Source organism: Haematobia irritans, chromosome 4, assembly GCF_050003625.1.
Source record: "Haematobia irritans isolate KBUSLIRL chromosome 4, ASM5000362v1, whole genome shotgun sequence".
Classification (NCBI taxonomy): Eukaryota; Metazoa; Arthropoda; class Insecta; order Diptera; family Muscidae; genus Haematobia; species Haematobia irritans.
The window spans coordinates 158,694,142-158,715,876 of NC_134400.1; the positions used below are offsets into that span (position 1 = coordinate 158,694,142).

The 21,735-nt window shown below is 32.6% G+C and overlaps 1 protein-coding gene and 1 long non-coding RNA gene across 4 annotated transcripts in view; one reads left to right on the plus strand and one right to left on the minus strand.

Moving 5' to 3' along the window:
- Positions 1-2,482: 2,482 nt before the first annotated feature.
- LOC142234625 (uncharacterized) lies at positions 2,483-4,605 on the minus strand. Its single transcript, XR_012721670.1, has 3 exons — positions 3,056-4,605; positions 2,887-2,991; positions 2,483-2,821 (listed from the first exon to the last, which is right to left on the minus strand). It is a non-coding gene; the product is annotated as an uncharacterized LOC142234625 (long non-coding RNA).
- Positions 4,606-4,616: 11 nt separating this feature from the next.
- Positions 4,617-21,735, plus strand: part of LOC142234624 (uncharacterized) — a 123,671-nt gene continuing 106,552 nt past the window's right edge. For 2 of the 3 annotated variants that reach the window (XM_075305781.1, XM_075305782.1), the window contains exon 1: positions 4,617-5,068. The gene's annotated coding sequence lies outside the window, so the exon portion shown is untranslated. The remainder of the gene's footprint in view (positions 5,069-21,735) is intronic. The other variant, XM_075305780.1, reaches the window with a different exon arrangement.

Sequence of the window (21,735 nt, forward strand, 5' to 3'; positions counted from 1 at the left end):
AATATTTTTGATTAATTGGCTGCTAATTTTGAGTGAGTCGCCTTTTTGGGCCTAGGCTTCGAATGTAAGAAACTGATCGGCGTCGGCTAAAATCGGCGGCTTCATTCCAACATTTTTTGAACTTGACGGCACTTCTGAAATCGAAAGCAGTCGTATAAGATATCCAAAACTCCTCGCAAAAGTGCCGTCACTATTGAGAAGTTGTAACACGCCAAGTTACTACAAAACAATGAGTGCAATTATTAGGTGCCTTTTTAGATAAATTTAGAACGACGCCAATAAGAGCCCATTCAAACTATCAGAAACAGTTCGTTTTAATAGCTCCGTTCGAGAACCCGATAATTTTTGATAATTATTACAAATTTTTACTGGAAGTCGTTCGTTCACACCAAAACGCCAGCAAAAGAGAGCCGGAGAGAGACTAAATTTGACAGTTATGAGATAGAGAAATTGCAAGTTTTTGCTAGAGATTTTTTTCCAGTAAAATCTTGCAAACCATAGCATACGTTGCCAGCTGGTTATTGATAACAAACAAAGTACCAATACAATGTACAATGTCCCATGGCTCGGCTGTATCCGCAATTTTATCTGCCATTTGTGCCAATTTATTCAAAGATTCACTACTTACGGATAATATGACTTGGGTTTGTTTAGGTAAACGTTGCATCCATAGAGATTGGAGTACTTCTTCGGAAACTTTATTTGCAGCTAAAGATGACATTTCACGAAGTAAAGTTGATGGTTTCTTGTCGCCTATTTCAATTTCTCGGATCAACCTTTTTAATCGCTTTTCCTCCGAATCCATAAATCGTTCTTGTATGCTCCTCTTCAAAGTTTCATACATATTGGATTCTGGGGGATTTATTATTATGTCACTTACTTCTGACAGAATGCTAGCATCTATTGATCCAACGACGGTGTGAAACTTAGTGGGGTCTGCTACTATACCGGATGTGATAAACTGGCTTTCGACCCGCTTAAACCAAAGAGCAGGATTGCTACGCCAAAATGGAGGAATCTTGACTGACACTCTTGCAATTTCTTGGTGTCCAGCGTTCAAGGGATCATCGATAGGGTTTATGGACCTATTACCTTGTTCTGGAGATGGTGGATTCACTCCCGGTATAAGGACGTCTTGGTGTGTTTCTCGGTTACCTTGATTTGGCATGGTAATGGAAGTTCTTTGTGGGCTATGGAACATAATCTTTTCGTCCTTTAGCAATGGATGAGCGTTCTCGGGCTTGTCGGGGTCACCAATTGAAGTAAGTTTTGTTGTGAGAGAAATAAAACACAGGAATAAAAAAGGAAATTATTTAATATTTTATTTCACAACCGTTTCTTCAATTAAAATTTTTCGAATGCCCATTAACATTTTTTATTTTCTATATCTCAGAATATAAAGTCAATGGTAACTCAATTTAAAAAAATTATTTTTTAAAGGCCGGTACTATGTTCATTCTTGCGAAAAATTTTTATGGAAACCATTATTTCGCACATAGAAAGCGGCGTTTTTTTAGGTAGCTTGGAGCGCTATTTTACAGGGAGCGATATTGGATTAAGTTGGTGGTGTGCTTGTTTTTACAAAATAACATTTTATTTTTCCTTGGGCAATTGATCTGCTATTCCTTTGATCCTTTGTATAGTTTCGGAACAAAAATATGGTCCGTGTTTGATTTATAAACCCGCACAAATAGTTTTTAATAAATAAATTATTTCTTAATTCATATTGCAAATGGCGCCGTGCTATAAACGTCAGTTTTTCAACACGAAAAAACAAAGTATAACAAATGGAAAAAATTTCGCAAATTTTTCGCATTTTTTGGTTTTGTATGGAGTTTCGACGCGAAAACCGAACAGAGTACCGGCCTTAACAAGTAAAATTATTTTTAAGCAAAGTGAAAAAATCTGAGGTTACTTGATTTTAAAATTTAATTTTTTTAGCAAACAAAGTTAATTTTAATCGAAGTGAAAATGTTAGAGTGGGGTTGCTCCTACAACCACCACATGTTCGACAACTACGATTGGAAGTTAAATATACAGGATTCGTTTTTTGTTTTCAATGTTTTAGCAGCTGAAATTTTTAATGTGCAAATAGTTACTGGATACCTTTTGTGTACTTTTCAGCAAAGAGTGTAAAATACACTCTTACTCTCTTCCCAATAAACACAAACGTTTGAAAAATGCTAAATTTCAACAATTTTTCAAACATTTTTTCAAAGGATTAGGGTAATATTCAAGTTGAGAAATTGTTGAGAAAATCGCGTTCTCAACAAAAAACAGACATTACCCTCAACAGTGAAATTCAACACATTAGCAATAATATTTCAAGTGTTATCCTCAAATTGAAATGCATCGCTACTCAATAATTTGTCCAACAATTTTCGATGCGAGTGAAATTCAAAATTAACATCGTTGCAAATACTTTTCAACCAAAATTTGTGTGAATGATATCCCCACTTCAAATTGAAAGTCAAAGCCAAAATTCTATTCATAAAACAGCATTAAAATTTATTAACATGCGGGCAATTTGAAATTAGGAACGTACTGGACCGCGTGTTAGAATTGATTTCCAGCAGAAGGAATTCACAAAATATCCATTTTAAACTGATAATAGCATACGAATTAAACTGACGATGTGATGCACATTTTCATCCAGAAGTTGTTGATTTCAACAATTTGTTGTTTTTAACAATTTAATTGGTTGCACTTGTAATGTATCTGGAAACTTTTTCTTGTCGATAAGCCACTCATTTTTCATTGGTCAGCTTCTTATTATTTACAAGAATGTATTGTTCTTATTGTTTCCAAAGATTTTAGTTTTCTGCAAAGAGATTTAAATTAAGTGACTTCTTTAAAGTGTTGATTTAATTTTTCATATTGACGTACCAATTATTATAAACTATTTGAAGCAGTTCCAGTTAATTGTCCACCATTTTTCATTGGTCAGCTTTTTAATGTTTTCAAGAACGTAGAATCCATAATTTTAGTTTTCTGCAAAGAGATATACATTTAGTGACTTCCTTAAAGTTTTATTTCATTTTTTATTTTCACTTACCTATTTTTATAAACTATTTGTTTATTTGTATAAAATTTTCCATATTTTTAATTTCTTGCAATTGACCACGAACTTCGTTGCAAAAATAAGTATTGAAAACCACATGGTTTTTTCGTTGCATTTTAGGGTAGTGTTTTGTCAAAGTTTTCTCATATTATCTTCAACACCTTTTCAAAGATTTCGTCAACATTTTGGCAAATTGGAAGTAATTCGCAAACAATTTGAAGGTGTATTGAAGATGAGCTATTTCAAGTCAAGTTGAATTTATGTTGAAAATTATATTTACCCTCAAACTGAAAAGTTGTTGCATTTGAAAAACGCTCATCCTGTGTTTATTGGGTAGTTTTTACTGGATATTTTTACTGGAAAAGTACGCGAACAGACCTAATATAGTTGTAAAAGAATCATCCCAATAAACACAAGCATTGGAGAAATGTTTATACTCAATACGCTTTCAAACATTTTTGCAAAGAATTACCTCAAAATTCAATTTGAGAAATTATTGAGAAAATCGCGTTCTCAACAAAAAACAGACATTATCCTCAACAATAGAATTCAACACGTTAGCAACAATTTCACAACATATTAGCAACAACTTTTCAAACTAAATTTCATATTAATGTTTCAAACCTATTGGAAAATTTGTTGAAGGCAAGCAATTTGCAAGGCCATTTGAATTAAAGTTGAATATGGGATTCACTATCAAATTGATATGGCGTTACCTATGAAAAATGCTCATCCTTGTGTTTGTTGGGCATCTATCAGTCAGCCGTCAAATTCAAAAATTGTTGGCAAGGTATAAATAATTTATCAAAGCAACGCTTCAACTGCAACGCCGGTGATACCAAAACGCTGCGGTCAATGTGCGACATCTATACGGATGAAATTTGTTTTCATTGCAGAAGAAATCTTTTCTTCCTCTTGCATTTCCTGCTCTCTGGATGTATCTTGTAACTAGATTGCCTTCATCAAATCGCTTCGGTTATTGAGCGACATCTATACATTTGACATTTGTTTTCTCTGCAGAAGAGCATAATTCTTCCTCTTATATTCATTCTCTCTGAACAAACCAAGAGCGTGAGAATTCGGCACTAATTTGAAATAAAAAACAACTGCGGCGACAACTGTGGCAGAGAAGCAGCCAGTAATAGTTAATGTGTATCGCAATTCTTTTTTTCCACATGGGACATTTATCTTAACTGTTTTAGTTAATGCTTTTAGTTTTGTTTTCTGCGTGATACTATAATATGAACGCACATGCCAACAAACACAACTTAAATAACTTGTTACAAGAATACTTAGTGGCAAGATTATCCAAAAAGGAAATTTTAACCATACACAACGAAGGCCGCCCGATTTTAGTGCGGAACACCAACACCACTACTATCCGAAATTTAACTTTGATTCCATGTGTTTAAACGATAGGAACATGTTTGCCATTGGTTTAGAGTAATAACTTGAATGAAGATGGAAAGGCAATAAGAAAAAACAAAAAAAAAAAACTTTTCACAAATAACAGAAAAATTGAAATTTCTTTGCATTCGGTTCGGTGACAATTTGTATTTGCGAGTCATGAAGCACTGAGTGCTAACGCTGCTACATAGTTCTGCTCTTTCTTTTCCAATATACTATATTTGTTGTTGTTTCCAATTTATTTTTTGTTCGCTCTTTGTTGCTGTTGCCTCATGATAATTGAAGCCAGTGCAAATCGAGACGTTAAGCAGGCGGTTTGGTAGCTCTGGTTGTTCGTTCGTGTCCGTTGTGTTATGTTTTGTGTTTTATTGCCGTAAAAAAATAATAAAAAAAAAATTAAAGAAACAAAAAACATTTTATATATACAAAAAAAAAAGCCGAAAGAGAAATTCCAAAGAATTAAAAAAGTGGAAAAGAGAGTTTAATTACAAAAGAAATAAAATTATGTACGTGCTTCGCATACAAATGAACACAATATAATTTGATGTACTATGCTACAACATTACGGATTAACCCAACAAAAAAATACAACAACAAAACGTATGTTTAATAAAATACATATATTTCATTTTATCACAAGGCACTCTATCCATTCCTCCAATAGATTTATAAAAATGTGCCAATGTGTATGTATGTATGTGTGTGTGTGGCTTTATGCATCTCCTTGTACAACAATTGATTTATTTTCTCGTATGTCTGCCTTTTGTTCCAGTTGAAAAATCCGAATTGTAGAAAATCCATAAAAAATAGAAGAAGCACAACTACATAATAATTACGTATATATATATATTTATTCATTTAATTTTTGTGTTCCGCTTTTCTTTATTTACTTCCATTCATTGCTACTATCGTCGACGCGGTCGTCGACGTCGTCGTAATAATGAACAGCTAACGAATATTGTGTGTGCTGTTTGTGCGATTTCTCTTTATTTATTTGATGCAATGTTGCCAACTTAATTTTTTTTGGTATGATATTTTGCAGAAGAATAGAGGTATTTTCCATTTCAATTTCTGAGATCTATGCACAAATAGTAACCTCAAGGGATCGGTTTAATACATGAGATCAAATATGTACATATTTTGCTCCGTATATATATATATGTATATATGCATCCTACATCTAAATGATAAACCTACATGTATATTTTTGTTTCCTAATTAACTGTATAATTAAAATTAATTAAAAGAAAAATTCGTTGTCTGTGAAATGTTAGTTTTCTAATGAGGGGCAAACAACTCGGTCACTGACAAAATACATTTTGAGACCCCAAATTTCATACAAAGTAAGGAAGAGAACAAAAACAAGTGCTTGCAATAATTTTAATAGCCTTAAAACATTTACAAGCAATTATCGACCGTTTGTTAATAAATATGTGCGCATGTTTCATATATAATCAATGTGCTTGATTTATAGCGGTTTATATAGTGTTTGAAAAATAAATGAATGAAACTAACATAACAGAATGATTAAAATATTTTTCTTGCTTTTTGTTACACACACCATCGTTGTCATATTGTCAAATTATGCCGTTTGTGCGATATTATTTGTATGAGCAATAGAGAAACAAAGAAGATACACTGTAAAAAATAATGTAGATCAAGGATTGTAGTCTTACAAACTTTATCTGAAATAAAGAAAATTATCGGTACTTTCTTGCAACAAATCTACTTTAGCAAAAGTTGTTAAAAACAAACAATTTCTTTGAGTGTAGAAGAACGGATTTTAAAGCGAAAATGTTAAGTAAAAAATTTGCCAGAAAATCCTAGTTTTCGAGATATCGACATCTGAAAATCGGTATTTTCCTTTATCTTTTAGTTAGTTCTGACAACAATTTTTGCGTTTTTGATAAAAATTGTATATTTGAAAGAGAAATATTAAGTAAAAATTTTGTCGGGAGAGCGTAGTTTTCGCGATATCGACTCTTGAAAATTGGCATATAGGTGGTCGGACTTCGGCCGGGGTTTGAGTTTTCTCCTATGAACAGGGCCCAAAGTGGGCTAACGCGAACCCAAAGTGGAAAGGTGGGGAGGCCTTTGGCCGGGATTTGAGACTTTCTCCTATGGACAGGGTCCAAAGTGGGCTAACGCGAACTCAAAATGGTAAGGCGACAGGCCTTCGGTCGGGGTTTGAGATTTTCTTCTATGGACACAGTCCAAAGTGGGCTAACGTGAACCCAGGACCTCTCCGGGTCCATTTTATTCTAAATATATAACTTTTAGATGATTATGTGCGATGGATACTAAATCCAATATACATGATAATGCAAAATTTAGGGGCCCGTAACACCGAAAATATGTCCTTCCGACAAAAAGTGGTATATTACATTTTGTGTTTAGAATCGGCCAAAAGTTAGACCAATCGGACCACTTATGGATTTAAGCCTAAAATTTTACCTCAATAAGTTTATTTCATTCAAAATTAATTATAAAAGAAGAATAACTTTGAAAAAGCGCGTTGATGCGAACTTAATACCAACCTTAACTGTAAAGAAGAAAAACTTTTAAGTCTATTTTTTAATAAGTAGTGGCAGCTCTGGACCGCAGTTAAATCCATTGTGTAGCCTCTCATTCTCTTTCCGCTGCAAACACGCCTTATAATGTTTCTCTCTCATTCTCTGCATACCTTATTTATACTCTTGTATCATCAATTGTGTATGGGGGGTCTATTTATGCCTTCTTAATTCGTAGGGAAGCAACAACAACAAAAGCATTGCTTTGCGGTGGGCTCCAGTGTAAACGTATAACGACATTTCATTATTGATTTCTTTATTTGGGTTTTAAAAAGCAAAACAAAAAATACTTTTAAAATTTTGTGTTAATGAATGACATTATGTATATTTCGTAAAACAAAAGTCCATCATTTGACGCCTTTCAATTGCCGCAGCAAAATAATTGTACCAACACACCTATAAAAACTAACGGTGCCACACAACGACATCATATGATCCTACACGATTTTTGCTATTAAGGTGGGTATTAAGTTCGAGTTTAGCCGCTAAAAACGTCATTTTTTCACGATTACTTTTCTTTAATAATCCATTTTAAGGAATACAAACTTTGTGAAAATTTGCTTTGGGCTTTTCCCCATCAAGTTATAATAAAATTTTCAACAAATACGTATAATTTCATGCATTTTTCTTACTGATTTAGTTTTCACTTTAGCGATTTTAGCGGCTAATCTCGAACTTAATACTCACCTTTAGAGCAAATCAAAAGCGATGATGGAAAGGTATTCAAGTCCAAATAGTTTTGAATAATAAAATATAAACTATTACATATGCACTTTTGTTTACTTTAAAATCCTCAAAATAAATACATATTTGAAGCTTAAATCTAAAGATCCAATATTTCAGTTAGTTTAATAATTGTTTCTTTAAATAAACAAGCGATTTCTTTATATTGTTTAAACATTTGCTTCCTTCAAAGACATTTTAGACTTTAAAACCCAGATTACATTATCGCGCTAAATTGGCCATTTTCACGGTTACTTTTCCTTAATTCATTTCACCGAAACTAAATATTTAAAATGTTTGCATTGGATCATTTCCCATCAAATTATAATAAAGAAGATATAATTACTTAACTTAATGCTCACCTTAAAGGTGGAAAAATATAAAGTTTCTATTAATAAAAATTTATTTATTTATTTTTTTAATTTTCTAATTATTACGTACATTTTTTATAATGGCTTTCTGCTAAGAGCCTTTTCCCCAATTTAGTGAATAACGAATATATTCTGCAGTACTAAGTGATTGAAAATGTTTCCCAAAACTCAACATTTTCAAATTTTGAATAAAGGCCAGTATTAAGTTGGCATTATCGCGCTAAAACAGCAATTTTTCTCGGTTACTTTTCTTTAATAATTCATTTTAAAGAAAATAAAATTTTTCAATGGACTGAATAGTCTAAGTGAGCCTGAAACTTAATCGGGCTGCCACTTTAACCTAACCTTCTCTTTTCACAGTGAAAACATGGCGATGAAACACTATTTAATTATAAATAAAAAAACTGCTCAAGACTGGGTATATTTTATTTCAAACAGTATAAAAATTCCAACTTCACCATCCCTGGTTTATTACCGTCCCTCTGTCTGTTTGTATTTTACGGGTAGCTAATGGTATGTTTTTGCTTGCGTGGGGTGTACGCAAAAGGAAATGTAATTTATCCTTTTCTTCATAATTTATGCATATTGTTCATCACAGGGTTTCCAATGCAGCATTAATGAAAATTTAAATTTATGGCAGAAACAATGAGCAGCCCTATATGGCACTAAAGCCAAATTAAGTCTATTTTAATTCATTGCATTATTATATTTTGAGAAAGTTTTCTTGACTTAAATAATTTATTTGTATACGTTAGTTAAATTAGGTTGAAGTATAAAGATTTACTAAATGCTAGTCCCCCACGAAAGGGTTCACAATTTTTTAACATTTTTGTAAATATTACCAATAATGCGCCCATTATGAACTTTGCATGGTACTAAAGACATTTTTGAAATGTTCAAGTCCAAATTTTTCCTTCAAACTATGAAATTTTCTTTAACAAGTGAAAAACAAATAATTATGTATATTAAATTTGTCTCATTTATATTTTTTTCTGCTTTTACTGCATACTACAAAAACACCAATATATTAAAAACAATTAAATAAATAAATAATGTTTTCTATGATATACGACAGTTTCGTATTACAAAAAATTCGACATAGAGTTTGTAAAAATTAGAGCTGTCATTCGGGGTCGATTTTTAAAAATCCCGGTATTCGGGATTTCAAAGAATTGAATTCCGGAATTTTCCGGTTTTCATAATCAACAAAAGATTTTAAGGATTTTCTTTTATTATTTACGGTTACGTTTTACGTAACCTCTTAAATATGAAGTTTCATCAGATATACTGGATCTTACCTTAATGCAAATGAAAAACATCTCGCACATTCGACACTGGTCTAGGGGTCGTTTATACTGAATGAAAACGTCAATTTGTTAATAAAAATCCTAAAAAGCCACAAATTTAATAAATTTGGACTATTTTTTTCGGGGTCCCAAAAATCCCGGGATTCTGAATGAATTCGGAATGGGATAAATCCCGAATAACAGCCTTAGTAAAAATGTCTTCAGTCACAGCTTTATTAAAATGTAAAAACTTTAAGAACATTTTAAATACTTTATGCGTATAAATTTTTTTGTACACATTTTTTCTCCTTTTTAGTTCATATAACTCAAAAATTACTTTTGTGAAGGAAACTTTTTCATATTGGAGAAGTTTTAGACGAGTATCAAATTTCGTTGCTGAGTAAAGATGTTTTTATGTGTTCTCAATTGAAAAAAGGCCTTGTTACAATTCTATAATAATTATAACCTTCGGGTTGGCAATGGACAATGACGAATATAACAGCCGCTATAAAGAAACCCGCATATTGGGGATTTATCATTCATGAGTGCTTTCGCAAATGACACAAAAAGAGTAAGTGTGGTAACCCTGATTAGACAGCGGTGAATTAGTGCTCATTTACCACGAGCTATGAGGCTACATTCACAACAAACAAACACCCAAAAATTTCAGAAACACAATTGTGCTCATTTCAATAAACGACAAGGAATCAAAGCCAGTCCTACAAAAGCAACAACAAAATCTACTCAAAAATCGACATTCTCTCACCAGAGAACTCACACTCACATTTGTACAATCTAATTCTAATAATCAAGTATGTGTACATTAATTTAGAGCCTTTGGAGAATTAGCAAATGTTTGGGGAACGTTGCCTATAAAATATCCGCGTGTCGAAACTCATTGAAATACCATAGGAGAAATTTGAAAATATACAATTATGACCAAATAATGGGCCGAGTGCAACTGACTGGTCTGCAACACAACAGGCACGGTTTATGTCGTTATGTCGTTATTACGTACATTTTTTATAATGGCTTTCTGCTAAGAGCGTTTTCCCCAATTTAGTGAATAACGAATATATTCTGATATATTCGATATTCACTAATATTCTATAAAATATCCGCGTGTCGAAACTCATTGAAATACCATAGGAGAAATTTGGAAATATACAATTATGACCAAATAATGGGCCGAGTGCAACTGACTGGGCTGCAACACAACAGGCACGGTTTATGTCGTCAAGTTTTTTGTTTTTAATTATATAGCTGATTTTTACATATTTTAGATAAAGAAAAATATTGCTTAAATTGAAACAATAAAACTTTTTTTGTGTCCTTGTTCATAACATTTTTTTTATTTAATATTTTTCATTAAAAGCGATTTAAAAAGAAATATAAAAAAAATCCCCTCAAAAAAAAAAAAAAAAACAACCTAAATAGCATTAGCCCCAATTATTGGCATAAACTACAACGCATATGTTCATATGTATGGCATTAATTTGCTGTTTATGTATGAATCGATGTTTGTCATTTACAGTGTTATAGCTACATATGGACATAAAACCATTGAAAACAAAAATCAAACACATACACATATGTATGTCTCTAGCTAAAATAGAAACCAAATGTTGAAATCGTGTTCTATATCCAATCCGCTATACTATCATCATACGTAGCAAGAAGTCTCCCCAAAATGAATTCATATCAATCGCATATAAGTAAATATACATACATATGTACATTCAAATAATTTAGTCACTAATTCAGCAGTAGCCATAATAAAATAGAAACAACATACAATTTGATTGAGAATGAGCGCTTTTACATTCATTCGTTACGACACCCCAGAATTTAAAAAAGCAAAAATTTAAATGATAATCATAAATTAAAATTTACAGCGTAGCTGATACAAAATGTTACTAAATTCAATTCTGATATATCTGTCAGATGCGAATTGGCAGTTGGATGACATATATTGAGGAGCTCATTTTATTATCTAGAAACTTCCAAATTCCACCCGATCGTATGCCCTAATCGTTCTCATCGAGCCTGGCGTCAAATAAAATACAGTAGTTTCGGGATGTCGACTTTTTGGAATTTTCATTTGGACATCGCTGGATCGACTCAGAATTTCAACACAACGCAGGATATATGTATACTTTATGGGGTTTGAGACAAATAAATATTACAAACTAAAAAAAAACGAAAAATTAAATGATAAACATAAATGAATGTTTACAGCGTAGTTGGTGCGAACTTTTTCATTCTGATATAAGGGGTGGTTAAAATTTCAAGGGCCGATGTTGATTTTGGATAAAACACAAACTATTTAGGAAATTATTGTAATTTTATTTTATTATGATATATTGGTATTACTCAATTATGTATGGAACAAAATATCGGCCAAATGGGCGCCGCGACCTCGGTGGCACACCTTCATCCGATTGTCCAAATTTTCGATGACGCTGAGGCATAATGGAGGTTCTATGCCGTTAATGTGCCGAATTATCTCATCCTTTAGCTCTTGAATTGTTGCTGGCTTATCGACATACACCTTTTCTTTCAAATAACCCCAAAGAAAAAAGTCCAACGGTGTCAAATCACATGATCTTGGCGGCCAATTGACATCGCCATTACGTGAGATAACACGGCCATTGAATTTGTTGCGCAAAAGAGCCATTGTTTCGTTAGCTGTGTGGCAAGCGGCACCGTCCTGCTGAAACCACATATCGTCCACATCCATATCTTCCAATTTGCACCATAAAAAGTTCGTTATCATCTCACGATAGCGAACACCATTCACAGTAACTGCCTGAGTGGCCTCATTTTGGAAAAAATACGGCCCGATGATGCCGCCAGCCCATAAACCGCACCAAACAGTCACTCTGTGGGTGCATTGGTTTTTCGACAATCACTCTTGGATTCCCATTGTCCCAAATGCGGCAATTCTGTTTATTGACGAATCCACTGAGGGGGAATGTGCCTCATCACTGAAGATGATTTTCTTCGAAAATTGATCATCCACTGTTGGCATTTCTTGGAATCATTTAACACGTTGTTGGATTGCGTATCTCTCCATGGTTCAAATTGAGTAAGTCTGAAATAGAGAAATGTCAAATAAAATTCGGAAAAAAACTTGGCGTTTAGATGTGGTTCACATTCAACATCGGCCCTTACAATTTAACCACCATTTAGCTGTCAAATTATAAATTCCACCTGAGCTGATACCCTAATTGTTATGATCGAGCCTGGCGTTAAAATAAATGCAATAAATCGGGAAGTCGTCATTTTATAATCTTAGGGGGTATACATGGGGGCTATAACATGATCCGATATGGCCCATTTGTAATACCATCAGAACTACATCAATAACAAGTTTCTTATCGATAACTTGTTTCTTTCCGAAATTTGCGTGATTTCAACAGACATACATCGCAATTTGACTCAGAATTTCACCACGACCCAAAATATATATACTTTATGAGGTCTGAGATCAATTCGATGTGTTACAAACGGAATGACAAGGTATACCCCCTATGGTTGTTGTCATTGAAATAAACAAAGATTCGGATAGCACTCAGTGATAAGAGAGAAGATGACCAATGTGGTATCACAATGGACTGAATAGTCTAAGTGAGCCTGATATATCGGACTGCTACTATACCAAACCAAACAAACCATGGTTGAAGGTATAAGAAGTCGTAACGTAAAACCTGTAATCATATGAATGAAAATTGGGCAAAATATATATGTGCAAGCTATATCTAAATCTGAGCCGATTTTAACCAAAATTGGCATTCATATTCAGAACATAAATTCTACTCCCAGTGCAATATAAATATACTCTGTGGGTATATGAGAGTAAGTTGGGCGAAAGATATATGTGGAAGCTATATCTAAATCTGAACCGATTGGTATCAAATTTGGCACAATTTATGACACTATCAGTTGTACTCCTTGTGCAAAATATAAAGCAAATCAGGTTAAAACACTGGCTTCTGAAGCCATATAAGTACACATCGAGCGAAACATATATATGGGAGCTATAACTAACTCTGAACTGATTTCTTCCAAAATCAATAGGATTATATGCTGACCCAAAATATACTTGTGCTAAACTTGAAGTTGTTTGGACCAAAACTGCGACCTAGGCTTTAACGGACGGACAGATCGACTCAGTGTGCGGCCCTTAGTATTATTGCCGAAGACACTCGTCTCCTTTGGGGTGTTGCAAACATATGCACTAAGTTATAATACCCTGTTCCACATTGTGGCGCAGGGTATAAAAAGGCAAAAGTCGACTATGTTTAGCTCAATGACAAGGGAACTTATTTTAATAACCGAGTCAAAAATGAGGAGACAAGTACACGAGAAAAAAATGACTATAATCACGCGATAACACGCCTCTTGTACCGGCCTTAAAACAGTCATTTGTAGTAAACATTTGGGGAACATATAACAATGAATTTGAGACTTCTTTGAATTATCCAAGTTGTCTAATTAATATTGTTTCTAATTAGTGCTTTCTCCGATTCTTTTTATTCGCCTTTCGGCTTGCGAACTACTACTAAATACAACCAGTAAGGAAAGTTTAAAGTCGGGCGGGGCCGACTATATTATACCCTGCACCACTTTGTAGATCTAAATTTTCGATACCATATCACATCCGTCAAATGTGTTAGGGGCCATATATAAAGGTTTGTCCCAAACACATAACTTTAAATATAACTCGATCTGGACAGAATTTGATAGACTTCTACAAAATCTATAGACTCAAAATTTAAATCGGCTAATGCACTAGGGTGGAACACAATGTTAGTAAAAAAAAAATATGGGAAACATTTAAATCTGAAGCAATTTTAAGGAAACTTCGAAAAAGTTTATTCACGGATGAAAAAGACTGTTTTTCATATGTTTGGCTATAAACATTATATGTTTGGAACACAAATTTTTAAACACAATATTTTTGAGTGCAAGCATATAATGTTCATAAACTAGCATAACATGTTTGTGACATATATGTTAATATGTTAGAACATATTATGTTTGGGACATAAAATGTTTGTAAATATAATATGCTTGGATGCAAACATATATTAATTTAGAAATAACCTATAAACATATATGTGTTTAGTAGCTTGGAGCGCTATTTAACAGGAAGCGATATTGAATTAAGTTGGTGGTTGTTGCTTGTTATTACAAAATTAACATTTTATTTTTCCTTGGGCAATTGATCAGCTACTTCTTTGATCCTTACAAACTGTGTGGTCCGCTGTTCGAATCCCCGTCCGGCAAAAGGTGAAATTAAATTAAAAAAAAAAAACAATCATAAAATTGAATAATTTCTTCTACAATGTTTGTATTACAGAAAAAGGTGCTAAGAACTAAAAAATCTCGTGGAAGTGAGAAAGATGTCGGGGAATATAGAATTGGGCAGAAACAAAATTTTGAGCATTCAGGTCGAAAACCTATGTTGTTAGCACCTATATTACCTGTTTATTTTCATAATTCATTATGATTGTAAATATATAAATAAATAAATAAAATTTTGAGCACAATATTGTTTGGGAGAATTTTTTTTAAGCATATAATATTTTTGGGTGCAAAATGCTTCCAAACATATTAGTCACATAATAACATATTGTTTTTTGGAAGACAACATTATTGAATTTGGATGCAAAAATACAAAATGTTTGGAACTTAGACTACACAAACATATATTGTTTAGACCAATATGCTTTCAAACATATTATATATTGGAAGAGATCAAACATATAAATGTTTGGGCAATACCCAAAAATATATATGCTTGAAGCAAAATATGTTTGGGCAATACCCAAAAATATATATGCTTGAAGCAAAATATGTTTGGGAGTATATGTTACAGAAGCGATTTTTTGTGAGCGTGTTTATGATTTATCGCTCGATATATATGTATTAGAAGTTTAGGAAAATTAGAGTCATTTTTACAACTTTTCGACTAAGCAGTGGCGATTTTACAAGGAAAATGTTGGTATTTTGACCATTTTTGTCGAAATCAGAAAAACATATATATGGGAGCTATATCTAAATCTGAACCGATTTCAACCAAATTTGGCACGCATAGCTACAATGTTAATTCTACTCCCTGTGCAAAATTTCAACTAAATCGGAGCAAAAAAATTGGCCTCTGTGGTCATATGAGTGTAAATCGGGCGAAAGCTTTATATGGGAGATATATCCAAATCTGAACCGATTTCAAGCAAATTTGGCACGCATAGTTACAACGCTAATTCTACTCCCTATGCAAAATTTCAACTAAAACGGAGCAAAAAATTGGCCTCTGTGGGCAAATGAGTGTAAATCGGGCGAAAGCTATATATGGGAGCTATATCTAAATCTGAACCGATTTTGCTGATATTTTGCAAGTTTTTCGAGACTCATAAAATATTCGGATGTACGGAATTTGAGGAAGACCGGTTGATATACACGCCAATTATGACCAGATTGGATGAAAAATATATATGGCAGCTATATCTGAATTGATTTTGTCCAAAATCAATAGGGATCGTCTTTGAGGCGAAACAGGACCCTATACCAAATTTTAGGACAATCGGACTAAAACTGCGAGCTGTACTTTGCACACAAAAATGCATCAACAGACAGACAGACGGACATCGCTAAATCGACTCAGAATTTAATTCTAAGCCTATCCGTATACTAAAAGGTTGGTCTATGATTACTCCTTCTTGGCGTTACATACAAATGCACAAACTTATTATACCCTGTACCACAGTAGTGGTGAAGGGTATAAAAAAGTGAAGACTTGAAAGCAAAGAAAGAATCTCTCAAATACTGAAGTGAAAAAACTAAGTCAATTTATACCGTTCATGGTCGTAAATTTCCTTCTTCCTTTGAACTTCTCGAAATTAAACTGTTGTTTTTTTACCGCATTACTGGTTATTATAATGCTTGTTTTCGAAATATTCTTCTTTGAAAGAAAGTTGAATTCAAGTTTTTCTCAAGCATTTTGGTTCATTTGTATTGTTTGTCCAATACTGAATATACCATGTGATAGCTTGATAATATCTGTAAAAAGGAAGAAATAGCGACGAACGGGAGGGTTGGATATTTAACCGTGTTTGTGTGTGAATAAATCATCAGACAGACATCAACTTGGCACTTCACACATGTATAAAGTAATAAAACCCCTTTTACCAGACGTTGTTTGTTGTTTTTGGGTGGCTAGGAAAATTCATGTTCATTTGGAAAATTTTATTTATTTTCTCCAAGCTAAAAAAAGAGAGAGCTACCAATGCCAAACACACAAAGCTCTCTTCTCTTTAGTGTGTGTATGTTTTGTTTTACCGACAATAAAACGGAGGTTTTGCGGATTTCGCATGAAACCGCAAAAGCACGTTTTTCTTGACTTTTTGTTTGAAGTGTGTATCTACAGTGCTTTCCGCTTTCCTATGCTATCATACTAGTAGCTGATTAGATTTTCTCTTGTGTGTAAATTGGTCTCTATATCTTACATTTGACTTATTTCTGTTTGCAAATGCATTCGAGTGGCGAATGCAGACGATGTCCGTCGCCTTGTCGTTTTTTTTGATTTGTTTTTATTGACTTGTCTGTAGCAAAGTTACTTTGCCTTTGGATTGTCTGGTGTGGTGTCTGCTTTGTTTGTTTTTTTTTTTATGAAGTGGGAGTTCTCGGCAGAGGTAACTGATGACTACCAACAGGCAAGTAAAGTCAACAAATATTCGCAAATACATTTTTTTGTTGGTTAATTTTTTTTTTTCACATTATGAAATAGAGTTGCCATACACTCAAAAAAGCCTCTATTTCACTAAAGCCCATTTAACTTTATTTTAGATCATATAATTATTGTTTGGAGAAATTTACCTTTACTCTAATAATGTTTTGCGTACTTTTCACAAAATAGTTCATATTTTCTTTAAATTTGTAAATTTTACTACAAATGCGTCCATCGTTCCTATGGCACTAAATAGAATCTTGCAATTTTGAACTCCAATTTTTTCCATTAAACTACAAAATTTTATTTAAAGGTTAGTATTAAGTTCAAATTTAGCCGCTAAAGTGAAAACTAAATCAGTAAAAAAGGCATAAAATTATACATATTTATTGCAAATTTTATTATAACTTGATAGGGAATAGCCCAAAGCAAATTTTCACAAAGTTTGTATTCCTTAAGATATATTATTAAAGAAAAGTAATCGTGAAAAAATTAATAAATTTTCTTGAATTGGTCGAAAATATATACTTATTTTTGTGATATTGGCGTGATGTCAGCGTTTTCAATACTGTTTAGTTAATATTTTCTAATAATCGAAATTTCTAAAGTGGATTCCTAGTGGATTGACTGTTTTTTTAGTATATGTTCGAATCAGCTAACATAGTGTTTGTTGCTTAACCCTGGAAAGTCATCCTTATTTTTTGTACACTAACGTCATCCTTCGTCATTTTGACTACGGCTTATTTCAAGACACTATAATTTGCACCGTAAGCAAAAAAGAGAACCAAAATTGAGTTTATTTCCTTATTCAGTTTGTTTTTAATTAATATAAAACAAAAATTCATAAAATGGTTGAATTGGTATAACTTAAATTAATCATTTCCCAATCGACAAAAATGCATTTTATATCGAAAATGAAATTATGTCTCTTCATTTTGACGAAGGATGACTGTCTAGGGTTAAGAACCGGTAACAAACCCTAAATAGAAGCCCATGTAATGTTCCTTAGGCAATTAAACTTAATTTTAGTAAACGAATTTTTCTCCGTTAAAAATGTTTCCAGTGTAGAGTTTGAATCATGAATTCAATCGCATTTTGTATACGTCACTTATGAAAATGAACTAAATACCTACAAACGTACAACAGAAAATGAGTAACATTTAGTAATTTTTTTTTTAATCCTGGAATGTCATCCTTATTTTTTGAACATTAACAGCATCCGACGTCATTTTGTGGGATACTTCAAAAATTATAACCAAAATTAATTAATATAAAAATGCCTAAAATTGTTGAATAAGTATAACGTAAATTTATAATTTCCCAATCGACAAAAACTAATTGATCGAAATTAATCCAGTGTTAATTCGAAGTTTTTTTAAAAATCAGTTTAAACAAAATCAGTTTAATAATTTGTCCTCAAACTATTATGTTTCATTCATATATGTATATTCGCCTTTTCTCTGTATTATTATTGATGTATATTTATTTGAATTCTCGATGTTGGAAAAAATTGTGTGGCATCTCTGAATTTATTTTATTGCACTCTCAGTTCTGGCAGAGAGTGTGATGCTTTATGTTCGGAAAGAATAAAATAAGAAGAACATTTCTCATAAGTAATTACACACACCAACTCAATTCGTTGAATCCTCTTCGTTCAACTAACAAAGTTGTTGCTGTTCTTGGTGTGACGAAGAAGAAGAAGGAGAGAATATAATCACACATACTCATGGATATCTAAAAATCAGTGTTGCCAATTTGGTGCTTTTAGCACCAAATTTAGTGCTTTTTGATTTCTAAAAAGCACCAAATTGGCTTTTTGGTGCCTTTTCAAAAAAAGCACCAACTTGGTGCTTTCTGGCATTTTCATTTAGTGCTTTTGGTGCTTTTTTTTGTTTAAACAGTATTAAGTAATTGATACAAAAATTTTGATTAGACTTTCAAGAGCTGAAGAAACTCAAATTTGTTGCCAAATATAGAATTTGATTGTTATGAAGTTGGTATTGATTATTTTTTAATTAATATTGTTATTTAGGATATTCTGTAGGAAAGTCGAGCGATTAGTGCCGAATTTTTGAATTTGGTAAAGATGTCATTTAAACGTTTGTATTAAATTCACAAAAGCACGCACAACTGAAATAAGCAATAGACTCCTTCCATATATTAATATTTTGAAAGTTGAAAGTCACTGATCAAACTAAATTAAAATAGCGGTTCATAATGGTGAGTACTAAGTTCGAGTTTTGCAGCTAAAGTGAAAACTATATCAGTAAAAATGGGCAAAAAATTATGCATGTTTGCTGCAAATTGATGGGGAATGGACAAAAAGCAAATTTTCACAAAGTTTGTATTCCTTAAAATGAATTATTAAAGAAAAGTAATTATGAAAAAATTACTATTTTAGCGGCTAAACTCGATCTTCATACCCACCTTAACTTCTTAAAATTCAATTCACAAAAGTTCTATAATACATCTTCGGAAGTTTTTTTTTATTAGAGCATTTAATTTTCGATTTTGTGCTGGAAGGTGGTATGTTAGAATTGATAATATATTTTTTGGTGCTTTTTGTCCTTGGGGAGTTGGCAACACTGCTAAAAATCCTCAAAATCATTGAACTGCGCTGCAGACCTACAGACTTGCTCTGCTCATACCGTTGTGTTGTTAATGATGATGATGAGTTTCATTTGTCGACGTCGTCGTCGTAGCTGTCGTCATCATTTCCTTTGGATCACTCGTATATTTTCTGCACTGAAATGAGCAAGTTAGTTTGCGGTTAGTTGCGGCTTAGTGTGGAAGACGCATGTGTGTTTTGTAATACAAAAAAAAAAAACAATGAAAACAGAATAACAACAAGCAATGTAGTGTGTTTTCGATTGCAATGAGAATGTGTGTGTTTGCTTTTTTCTGGTTACAGAATGAGGATTATTTTCCGTGTTTTCTTCGTTTTATTCTGTTTTATGTACGGTGGCTGATTTGTTTTTTTTTTTTTTTTTAGATTTGTTTTCTTTTGAGTGTGGTTTAATTGTAACACTAGAACCCTAGAACCTTGCTTGTGGTCTATTTTAGCTACTATGCCAAACGGTGTTAAAGAAATTAAGAATAAAAGATAGATTATAATGAGTACAACAAAAAATTAATAAACAAGCATATAGAATAAAATGATAATAAAATACGGCTACCTTAAAAAAAGAACCAAAAACGCTTTTTATGGTAATTTACTTCCTTTTTTATATAAGTTTTTTTCTCTATTTCCTCTTTAAATTATTATTACTTTAATTTTCTGCCTCTCCCCTTTTTATACTTGCCAGATTATTGTGACTTTTTAATTTTAAAATATTAAAGTCAATACTAATAAAAAAAACAGAAAAAACTATATTTACCAGCCAAAAAATAATTTACAACAAAAATTTAAAGAAGATTTTCTATCACTTTCTCAGTCAAATACAAAATTTTCGTATTTTTCATATTATACGACTACACCCTAAGAAAAAATACTTTCCTCCGGAACGAAATTTTAGACAAACAAAATTTCCCTTTGTTATAAAGTATTTTCTTTGAGAAGAAATAAATCCGCATTTATGTTAAGCGATGAAACGACTATCTCTAATATTTTTTATTTGGTTTTAAAGAAAATTTTTTCGTGAAAAAAGAAAACATCGGTTGTCTACCATTTCGTTCCTCAGAAAAGAAAACTGTGTGAAACGCAAAGTTGATAATAAAAATTAGGACCTGTCCACCCACTCTCACACACATTTTGGTTAGTTTTGTTTTATACCCTACATCACAGAATGGGGCCAATATTTTGTCATTACTCACTGAAGTATTGTTGTCGAGCTAAAATTCTAAGCTGACCTTGCCATGTCCGTCCGTCTGTTGAAATCACTCTAACTTTGCCAACGAAATAATATCGTATTGTAGTTGGGCATTTTGGACTACATTCGTGTATGGGCCCCATATAAAACTATCCCTTAATTTCTAAAGCTTCGTGGGGTCCCTTCAAACCGATTCCCGCCTAAACGTCAACCCGATCCCCGTCTATACCTCTCAGATTTTTTTTACAACTTCACAGATGATAGAACTCTAAGAGTAGATTACAACAACAAATTTTCCTGATGGAAGCAACCGGCTAACCGGTTATTCGGCTCCAAAGTCTGAGTAAATAATCGGTTCTGGTCAATCGATTACTTGGATATATTCAGCTCTAGAAAGCTAATGATGAGACCTTTCAAATTATGTATGAATCGATCAATTCGATATATGTTTCGGATATAAGATTATGGAATCGGTTTTTTACAACAAAACAGCTCAAAACTCAAAAACTACTCGGTATAAAGGTGCTAATTAACTGATTCAATTTTTTTAGCTAACACTTTTACCACTACGCCATATTAACATTTAGACTGATAACTCCACTAGAACCGGAGATATTAACCGGTTTATATTCATATATTTACAAAGAAAACTGCAACATTTTTCACATACAAAGTATTGTTATGACTGGAAATATTAACTGATTTGTATCAAACCACGGTTTAACAAGAAACATCTTTCGTCTGAGGCGCTTCTTATATCGAATCAATTTAAAAGA